Here is an 11423-nt window from a genome sequence, read left to right on the forward strand (position 1 = left end):
ATAAATCGAAAATTAAAGATCAGTTTCAATAAAAAAAGAAATATATGATAATAATGAATCAAATGCAATTAATTAGATATTAATTTTTTTTTTAGATTTCGAACAATGGATAAACCAACGATTAACAGCATGGCTGATGAAAATAGCTGCATAATATGTATACACCTGGGTTCATCTTCCAAAACATATTCAAATTTAGGTGAAATTATAAAAATTGGTAGAGCAGTAACCTCTTTAAAAGCTGCCTCAACCGAACGGCAAGATGGATTGTTACCTCACCTACAAACTGAATTTGTTTATGCTCATTCAAGTTGTCGACAAAAATATATTAATAAAAAGTATATTGGAGTGTCTAAAAATAAGGCTCGTGAAAATCTCTCATTAACGCCTCCGAAAAAAAAAAACTTCGAAGTAGCATGAATGAATAACTTCAATTGGGAAAAAAACTGTTTTATTTGCGGACAAGAAGCTGATAAAACAAAAGAAGCAAAATTAAATAAAGCTCGGCGTAGGCAGATTTCATACATCAACACTCCAACTTTAAATGAATCCTTCACGAATTTTATAGCCGTCCAGAAAACTGATTATTATCGAGATATCCATAAAAGGATTTCTGGTATAACCGACTTACAGACACTTGCAGCAAAATATCATTCGGATTGTTATAATTTGCTGAAAAATTCAATTCACCTCAGTAATGTTGAAAAGAAAATTAATCCAAAAATTTCGATGGTAGATGCAGCAATGGAGCAAATATACAAGTACATAGAAGAGAATGATGATTGCCAATTTACCATGCAAGAGTTGAAAAACGTCATCACTACAGAGCATATCCCGGATGAAAAAACGACTAATAGATCGATTTTACGATGATGTTATCATTTCAACTAAATTTGGGTACAATACCATTATATGCTTTAAAAAAATTAACCATGATGTATTAACAGAAAATTGGTACAATCAAAAATATAATAGTAAAGAAGAAGAAGAAGAATTTCATATTCTGAAAGCGGCGAGCGAAATTATTCGGAGAGATATAAGAGCCCAAGTGTACGATAATGAAAATTATACGCCAAGTGACAAAATGCTTCAAGATGTTAATGAATAAATTCCAACATCTTTAAATTTGTTACTATCTGAAATGATATTAAAAGATAAGAAAAATAATGCAGAAACAATTCCGAGATATGAGAAGAAATGTAAATCGATAGCTCATGCAATTATATCAGCTGTACGACCAAGATCTTTTTTATCGCCACTTCATATTACTTTGGTAATATGCAAACAATATATTGCAAGCAGGTGTAGCATGTATTTTGAGTTTATATGGCGCTCCGTTTAAAACTCATGATTTAAATACATTGAGGTTCAATTCTTTTATAAAAGCAACAACCAAAAATACGAGTGTTCTTTTGTCATCACTGCCTCCAACAACTGATGCAGCGTTTGAGCACCTTAAAAGAGTGTACCTACAAATTCAGATATGGCTACGAAATGACGTAGTTATTGAAAATTGGGGATGGAAGTATTCCAATAACATGTACATCCCAATAACAATGAATCAATTACCAGCTCCGGATAATTTATTGCAAATGTTATTTTGTAATTGCAAAAAGGGATGTGGAGCTGCGTGTGGATGCCGAAAAAGTGGTTTATACTGCAGTGTAGCATGTTTACAGTGCAGCGGAAATAGTTGTTCCAACTCTTCACCTATTATACAGATAGATGAAGTAGAAGAAAATATTGTTTGATGTAGACAACAATGTTGTATATTTAAATAAACAGATTTTGTACTAATATTTTTTTTTCTTTTCATTATTCGTAATTAATTATCTTATTTTTTTAAATGTACACAATAGAGTACGTTTCATTTATAATTAAACTATAAACTGGCCGAGAAATTCCATTGTAGATAGCAGCTGTCGCTCCGCTCTCCCCTCCACGTTTTCCTACCTGTTCGAGATCCCTACTGCTATTTTTATACAGGGATCTTTGAAAAATTTTCCTATATGTTTACTCAGGTAAGATTTAACATATAAATAAAAAAATACTGTTTAAAGTGAAAATATAATGTCAAACATTAATTTTTTATAATAATTTGTTTAAACAATAAAAAAATAGAGTGCACAAAAAATTTTTGGGTAAACATTGCAATTTATAGTTTTAAAAACAATATCTCACATCGATCATATTAATTCATTCACTGTAATTCTAATCCGAGGTGAAAACCCCCAGGCGCTCCACTAGTTCTTCAATTGCTGTTATGGCCGCATTCAAAATCTTAAAATAAAAATTTATTTTCAATGACAATTCCGGAGATAATATAGGTTCATTAGCTCCTTCATACTCAAAATGCACTTTTCTTCTTCTAATTCGTTCGGTAGAGGAGTTAGGGAAATCTTCTTCTATGTTAGCTTTTGTAGATATCTCTCTGGATTCGGTTACAAAATTTTGAAAAAGTTCATCAGAACGTTTGGTTATGAAATATTTTTTTAAATTATCAAGTGCATCAAGTGAAGATTTTATGTCAAAATTTGGACTTTGAAACGTTGCTAACCACGTTTATTTTACTTAAAATATCTTGCCACACTACAACAGAATACATGAATTTGAATTTCCAAATTTTATTTTTAAGGGATTTTGCTAGATTCCTAGTATTCATATCTCTTGTGTTATCATTTTGCAATTCTTCTAAAGCATCATTTATTTCACTAATCTGGGTTTTTATTGGTGCGATTGCATCGATCCGACTCTCCCATCGCATGTCCGACAATGCTTTTAACGTCAACTTTGGAAGGTGCTTTAATAAAATGTTCCATCTAATATTGGAATAAGAAAAAAATACATATAGTTCCTGTACAGTATTAAAAAATTCCAGTGACTCCAAATTTATTTTTACTGCATTATCCACCATCAGATTTAAACTATGCGCAGAACAGGGAATAAAAAATGCTCGAGGATATTTGTCTAAGATATTCTTCTGCAATCCAATGTGTTTACCACGCATATTGGCTCCATTTTCGTAACCCTGTCCACGCAAATTATTAATATTTATATTTAATTCATTCAGTTTATTTTCTATAAATTCAAACAGACCTTATCCAGTTACGTCAGTTACAGGAGAAAAGCCCAAGAAATATTCAAATATCTGAACTGGTGTTGAAGTTGAAACACATCTTACTACAATTGTTATTTGTTCTACGTGCGTTATATCTGGGGTACAATCTAATATGATAGAAAAATATTTAGATTCTCGAATTTGTTTTAGGATAACGTCCTGAACAGAGTTTGCCAATAAAACAATCAATTCATTTTGATGTTGCCATCCTAAATAATGTGGTATATTTGTACTCTTGGATTCCACACGACGAAGATGCTCTGATAATACAGCGTCAAACTTAAAAATCATTTCAACTCACTGCAAATAATTTCCATTATTTGGTTCAAATAACTTATTGGATGATCCTCTAAAAGCTAAACATTGTTTAAATAAAAATTTTACAATTGATAATAATCTTTCAACAACGGCATCCCAATATTTTTTCTCCATTTCATATAATTTTTGATGAGCAGAGTCAACTGTTAATCCTTTTTTTAATGCTATATAAGCTGCACCGGATTCATGTCTTTTTAAAATAATAGCTAAATGTTGCCAGTCACTTACCCCATTAATTCCACTAAGTAATTGTCGGCTGCTTTCATCACAACAAAACAGTTTACAAGGTGCACAAAAAACACTATTTAATGATAATGAGTAAAGTAACCACGGGCGATGAATTTGGTCTTGATTAGGTAATGTGCGATAATAATAAGTTTCTGAAAATTTTCTGAAGAGAAACCCAGGACGATGCAAAATATCCTGGCTAAGAAATTTGAGAGAGTGGTTCGGTTGCAGCTCATTAGAATTATTCAGAAGCGTGGCCAATAAAATTAAAATAGCGATGATGATTTCCAACCTCCGATAGGAGAAGGAACCTGAAGAAGAAGAAAATTTCCTGTTATTTGTATCTCTGGGGAAGTTAATTTTTGTAATTTGCTGAGGAAAATTTTCAACAACAAATTGAACTTCACTTGGATTCATATTTGCAGGCCATTTTCCGGGATCATCTGAAACCAAGTATATGCTGGAGGTTCCTACACTGCAATCCAGATTAACTGGAACATTAATTGTTCTGTCTTGGTTGGTGGTTTCAGGTTTAGGCGTTTCAGCATCAGCACTCGCACTATCGCTATTAGTGTCATCAAATCCTCCGTCTCTATCCGCAGGAATATTCAATTGTTTGGTACTTTTTTCTATGGTTTGGACTTCGCTTGAAGTTGCAGGTCCTAAATTTATATCCGAGTCTTCTATATTTTCATGTATGTTTTTCATCAAAAATGAGTCCAGTGCACCGCTGAGTTTTTTTTCTCCTCAGTTTTTGCCTCTTTTATTTTTCTATATTGAAAGCCTGAAAGTCGTTTTCTTTTTCTTTCGGACATTTTGAAATTATCACTTAAGAACGAAGCCGGCCGAATTTAACAAAATAAATCCAAAAACACTTCAAATAAGTTGTTCAAATAATGTTTCTCCAAATAATATGTAGCCGTAACGCGTATACGAATAAAATTGCTCTGATCTCGACGTTACTTCGAAATACAGTACCTACTGTGCAAAAGAAACGGGTACACTACTATATTTTACAAACAAAATCGTTTATGAAAAGCGTGTCTAAATTCATCGAATTCTTAACTAAGACTGAACATAAGACATAATAACCCATCTATAAACATAACCATAGGAACAATATTATAACAGAAACTTTACAACCACTTGCCTAAATTCTTGTAAAGTATCTATGTGTGATATCCCAAATAACTTAAGTCCGAAAGTCGCCAGCCTCTTTGAATTAAAAAGTATTCCCGAAACAATAATATTTATTGTTTCGGGAACAATTTAAATAAATAATATTTTCTGACATTTTTTTTAGATTAGGATGAAAAAAAGAAGTATACATGATTAATGAAACGCATTTGAGTATTATCACGTACTGAATAATTATTATTGTTTGGAATATTAAAGTTCACAGAATTATCTGAATCATTACTATTTAATTAAATATTTGAATTTATTTTCGTTTTAAAAAAGTATTATCATCTGTGATAAAAAATTATGGTATCAATTGTTTTGTAGAAAACCTACGTTTTTTAGAGTTGTTACCATTAATTAGGGCAAAAACAATAAAACGGATGCTACAGTCCATCTAAAAATGACACTAACATTTTTTATTAAGAATTTACCATTTTTCTGCGAAAATAGTGCTGAAAATCATTGGTCTATGAAAAAATTATGTTATAAAATTGTATGAAGTAAATATCTTCAGGATTTATACGATTTATCAAGGGGAAAGCAATTAAACAGAGGCTACAGTTCATCAAAAAATGACGCTTTAACATTTTTTATCAAGAATTTACAAAAATTATTTATTAATTAATTTTGAAGTCTAACTATAGTAGAAACCCTCAATTCAGAAGAGTGATATCATAGTTTCAACGCGGAATATCCTCAAATTTAAATGTACACAGCGGCCCTCGAAAACTGCCTGTTTTCTCGATTGCAATTTGCGTTTCCTCATAAGAAATTACAGAATATATAAAGTAGTATATTTATTTGTGCTTCTCTATAGAAAAACTGACCAGGAGTTGTCGTACAGTGTAGCCAAATCTTGTTCACAAGTAGTAATTATGGTCATACAAAACCTGTATTCTTCCACGCAGCGATTATTACCGTCATAAAAATACAAAAAAACATGATTTTTTCAATAGTAAAAATTAAGCACAAAATTGTAATGAAGTAAATTTTATTTATATGTTCCGTTTTGTTACATATTTAAATTTATAAAATAAAAATCGATATTTTAAAACATTATTTTTCAATCGTTTGGCAATGTTGGAATTAGCGAGGAAATTCCGTTTTACAATTCGGACGCAGACATGCCATAAAAAACTAGTTTTTATTATTTTTTCGCCGGAGGAATGGTTCTTTTACATGGGCGTTTCTATGGGTAATGTATTTTGTGAGTATATTTTATGTGATAAAAAGTATGCTATTACAAAAAAATGAAATTATTCTGTGGAGAAGAAAATATTTAGAAGAAATACGAAAAATTCGCAGCACTGGATGCAAAATATATTATTTGGGTGAAACCTGGATTAACGAAGGTCATACAGTTGGAAAAGTTTGGCAACATTTAAATGTCAAAAGTAAACGCGAAGCATTTATAGAAGGCTGGTCTACAGGATTAAAAGCTCCATCAAGAAAGGGACGGCGTTTAATTATCACCCATATAGGAAGTGATACAGGGTTCTTTGATGATGGTTTGCTTCAATTTAAGTAAAAAAAAAAGGTGATTATCATAAACAAATGACTTCCGAAGTATTTGAGCGCTGGTTTAAGAGAATCTTACCAAAATTGGAATCTGGGTCTGTGGTTGTTATGGACAATGCGCCATATCATAGCCGCAGACTAGAACAATTACCGACGACGGCATGGCGGAAAGGGAGAATTCAAGAATGGCTTACAGAAAAGGGGATTGCATACGAAGAATCAATGCTCAAAATTCAACTACTTGACATTGTACGGTTAAGGAAAAGTGAATATCTTAAATATGTTGTAGATGAAACTGCAAAAGATTATGGTGTCAAAGTTCTACGTCTACCACCTTATCATTGCGAACTTAATCCCATTGAACTTATCTGGGCGCAAGTGAAAGGAAAAGTAGCACGCAATAACAAAACGCTCAAATTAAACGAAGTTAAGGAACTTTTGATTCAAGCAGTCCTCCATGTAACTCCAGAGAAATAGGCTAAATGTATAGGAAACATAATTAAAGAAGAATATCGTATGTGGGAACTTGACACTCATGTCAAAGTTTTACTAGAGCCAATTATAATTACACCAGGTGAAGATAATGACAGCGATAGCAGCACTGCATCTTCAGATTTAGACAGCGAATAATATTTTCTAATAGTTTAGTAAGCATCAGCATAAAAAAAAAGAAAAACAAAAAAAAAACGAGAAGAACATAGTAAGTGTGTATAGAGTTTGTGTTTAAATAGAATAGTACAATGTTTTGTTACATTCAAAATTATTTTTATTTTGTTTTTATAGAATTTTATTTTATTTTATAGGATTTTATTTTGTTTTGTTTTATACTGTTTAAGTGTTTTGTTTATTTTATTTAATGGGACAATATGGCTCTTGGCGAACACCCATTTAAAAAGTGACGCGCCACAAGGCATACCTCTCGGGTGGTGGGGAAATTGTCTTAAAATTTGTTTTAAAAAAATTTCATTGTGTAACTCTTTAAGGACGGGTCACGTCAAAAGACGTTTTAGCGTAACTTCCGCGACAGTCTGGTGGCATCAGTAAGCTTTCTGCAAAATTACTTGTTTTTTATAGCTTTTGGTTTGTGTCATTCTGTATTTTTAGGAGACTGTATAAGGAATAAGCCACAAAATATTTATTTATAGGTTTAATTTACTGATTTTTCGATCTCTATATAAAGACATCGTTTTCAAATATACAAGTGATAGTAATATTTATTTTTCTATGGCTTTTTGCTTGCCGTTCTGTATATTTAGAAATAAATAAGTGGGAATAAGTAACAATATATTTAATTGAAATGTTTAATTTACTGACGTTTCGATGTCTATATAAAGAGATCGTTTTCAAATATACAAATGATAGCAATATTTATTTTTCTGTGGCTTTTTGCTTGTGGCATTCCGTATTTTTAGGGAGAATGTTGGAAATAAGCCACAATACATCTATTTACATGTTTATTTTATTGACGTTTCGATCTCTAGTACAGAGACCGTTTTTAAAGTTAAGAAAAAAAAAAGAAAATAATATAAGAATATATAAATATATAATAATAAACAAATAAAATAAATATAATTATAATTTATATCTTTGAAAACGGTCTTTGGATATAGAGATGGAAACTTCAGTAAAAACCTGCAGATAAATATATTGTGGCCTATTTTGAACAATAATATTTAAACAATATAATATAATTAACGTTGAAATAAAAGTGAGTGTACGCCACTGGATTTTCATACGTCTTTCCCCACTTCTACGCCTTCAAACGATGACTCACTCTCCCAAATAGTGAAATTAGAGTTTAGGTTATATATTAGTTACCGATTAAAACTGACAATTCCTTTAAAAGGCTAATTATTGTGCGGCTAGTTTTTGAGTCGATAATTTGCACTCTATTCTAAGACTATTCAATTAAACGAATGCTGCAGTTCATCAAAAAATGTCATTAACACTTTTTTATCGGGAATTTACCATTTTTAATGTTAAGATTAAGCAAAAATACAGCAGAAAATCAAAGGCTATGAAAAAATTATGGTATAAATTTTTTTGTAGAAAATCTTCGTTTTATCGAGAATTTATCATTTTTAATGTTTTTAAAATTCGGAAAAAATACTACTAAAAATCAAAAGTTCATGAAAAAATCATGGTATAAATTTTTTTGTAGAAAATCTAAATTTTTTATAATTTATACGATTTATCAATGGAAAAGAAATTAAACAAAGGTTACAGTTCATTAAAACTAAATCTCGATAACAACATTTTTTATCGAGAATTTGCCATTTTTATTGTTTTTAAAATTTGGCAAAAATACAACAGAAAATCAACGGTACATGAAAAAATTATGGTATAAATTTTTTTGTCGAAAATCTACCTTTTTTTATAGTTTACACGATTTATCAAGGAAAAAACAATCAAATAGAGGTTACAGTTTATCAGAAAATGACGATTTAATATTTTTCATTAAGAATTTACTTCGAAAATTATTTATTAATTAATTTTGAAGTCTAACTAGTATTAAAATTTGATTTCACGTACAGACGCTATACACATGAATGTTCGATTTATCCTCTCGACCATTCCTTTTGATTGAGGATGCAGAGTCAGAGTGGATCTCCAAGGGAACACCAAATCGGCTAAAGAGTTCTTTAAAAAGTACCTCTGCGATCGTAGCCGCTTCTTGATCTGGTATACCATACGTCTACATCCATTTCTTAAATTAATCTATAGCTACCAAGATATATTTATTTCCATCATCTGTTTCTGGAAATGAACTTATAATGTCGATTGCTACTTCTTCCATAAAGCAACGTTGTACTGTTTCATGGGTGTCCTCTTTTTACCAACTAGACCATTAGTTTATATTTCCAGTACCATCTTTTTACATCATTTTTACAGTTCACCCAATAGAACCAACCGTTCTCGAACCTTTTAGAGTCTTCATAATACCAAAGTGTTCACCTGATACACCGTCATGCAACTGACGCAATACTTCTGACACTTTACTTTTAGGTACAATCAACTGAAGCTTAGATTCTGTACCTAATATCATCCTCAAAAGTTCTATATACAAAAGATCATCTTTTAGTACCAGGCAATTCCATTGGCTTCAGTATGGCTTGACCTTTGGACTGCATGGACCTTCTTGCCAAGAAGGTCTCTCACCTCGACGCATCCAATCCAATACTCTTTTCATGCATAGATCATCTGCTTTTGGGCGTCTTGTAGTTTGAGGCTGCCATTGATCGTTGATGTGATTGGTGATTTTTATTACAGGATCTAAAATTACTGCATTAACTGGTGGTAGCAATTTTGTATTGGTTTATCATCATTACCTCGAATATCCTGTGTAATTTTTAGCTTATTCTATAATTTTCTGCCATTGTGATCTTCCCCTTGCTTTGTTTTTCCAGTTGGAAATCTTTAGATGTTTCAAAAAACTCAGAGGGAAACATAATAAACAACAAAAACAAAATTAAAGCAAACAATAAAGTCAAGATAGCGACTTGGAATATCACAAGCCTATATGATGGAATATCTCAAGAACAAAAAAAAAACGATGAAAACATTTTACTCTGATGAAATGATCCCAATCATTTCAGTGAAGTCGAAGTATTAATAAACGATGAATTAAACGACGCAGTTTCAAATTTTATTCAGACAGAGCAATGCTGTTGTAAATAAGGAGATCTTAATGTTAATATTATATATACATGAACTCAAAACAGTACCTAGAGGCCCCAGCCTTCTATGGTTTTCATCCATTTATTTCTATCTTGTGTTAGGTTTCTCCAGTTTTGTATTCCCAACAATCTAAAGTCTTCTTTTACCGATTTTATTCATTTTCTTCGTGGTCGTCCTCTTTTTTTTGTGCCAGTTTTATTAATAATTAATGCTTTGTGGACTCTTCCTTCCTGCATTCTCTCTATGAGTCCGAGCCATCTTCGTTTTTGAACTTTCGCAATGTTTGAAATTTTTTGTGGTCCATATACTTATTTGCATTATTTCATTTTTTGTTCTTCTTCTCCAGATATGCCCATCTTTTTTACTTCCATATATTCTAAATGGCCAACTTATAAACAATATTAGATATGCAAACGATACAGTGTTGCTGGCAGATAGTGCGCAAGGGCTCCAAATGATGATGAAAACCGTTGTAGAAACATGTAACAAATACGGCCTAAAACTAAATTGCAAGAAGACAAAAATAATGATCATTAGTAAGAATACCAACATAAACGCCCAAATGTGGTGGTAGATTGGGTCTTTAGTATGTATTTTTAGGCTTTTCTTTAGAATCCTTCTATCATAACTTTAGTTTTGGTTTCATTCAGAAGGGATTTAGTTAATCGTAATATTTTATCCGAAAAGTCAAAATATTTTAATTGTAGTTTTCCTTTTTGTGTTATTAGTTTTTTGTCGTTTTTCTGGCTTTTCGATAGCCGTGTTCCATTTCTATCATCCGTTATTTACGCATGACTTTTGGTATCCGACCTTTGTGTCTCTTCCTTTTGCCCTTTCTTTTTTCACTAAATCCCTAACCCCTGTATGATTGGCTTTAGATTGTATTGGGTCATAAAAGTTGTTTATCCTTGAGGGTGTCTATTTTCACTACTTCTATTGGTGGTTTTCCGTTCATGACCTTGATTTTCTGAAAGTCATTTATTTTTATTTTCACATTCAGCTTATCTTCTACGAATTTTGTAGCATTTTCAATTTCTTCATCTTCATTAAGTTCGAGCCCTTTAATTACATGATTGTGTTCTCTGAGTTGGTTATCCATTTTCTTAATCTTGTTCTCTAAAAAATTTACTTTGTGCTCTAGCTCTAAATTTTCTTTTTTTAAATTACAAATTTCCTCTTGAAAGTTTTGATCTTTTTTTATTGCTTTTACTTCGTGAATGAAATCCATTATCATTTCTTTTAATTCTTGGTTTTCACACCCCTTCTTAATTGGAGATCTAAAAACAGTTTTACTTTTCGTAAAAGGATCCTTGCCTTCGTCCTTATTTGTCCAACTTTTTTTTACCATCTTCAGTGGATGATTCTTCACTTTCATATAGCG

Source organism: Diabrotica undecimpunctata, chromosome 7 (genome assembly GCF_040954645.1).
Source record: "Diabrotica undecimpunctata isolate CICGRU chromosome 7, icDiaUnde3, whole genome shotgun sequence".
In the NCBI taxonomy this organism is placed as follows: domain Eukaryota; kingdom Metazoa; phylum Arthropoda; class Insecta; order Coleoptera; family Chrysomelidae; genus Diabrotica; species Diabrotica undecimpunctata.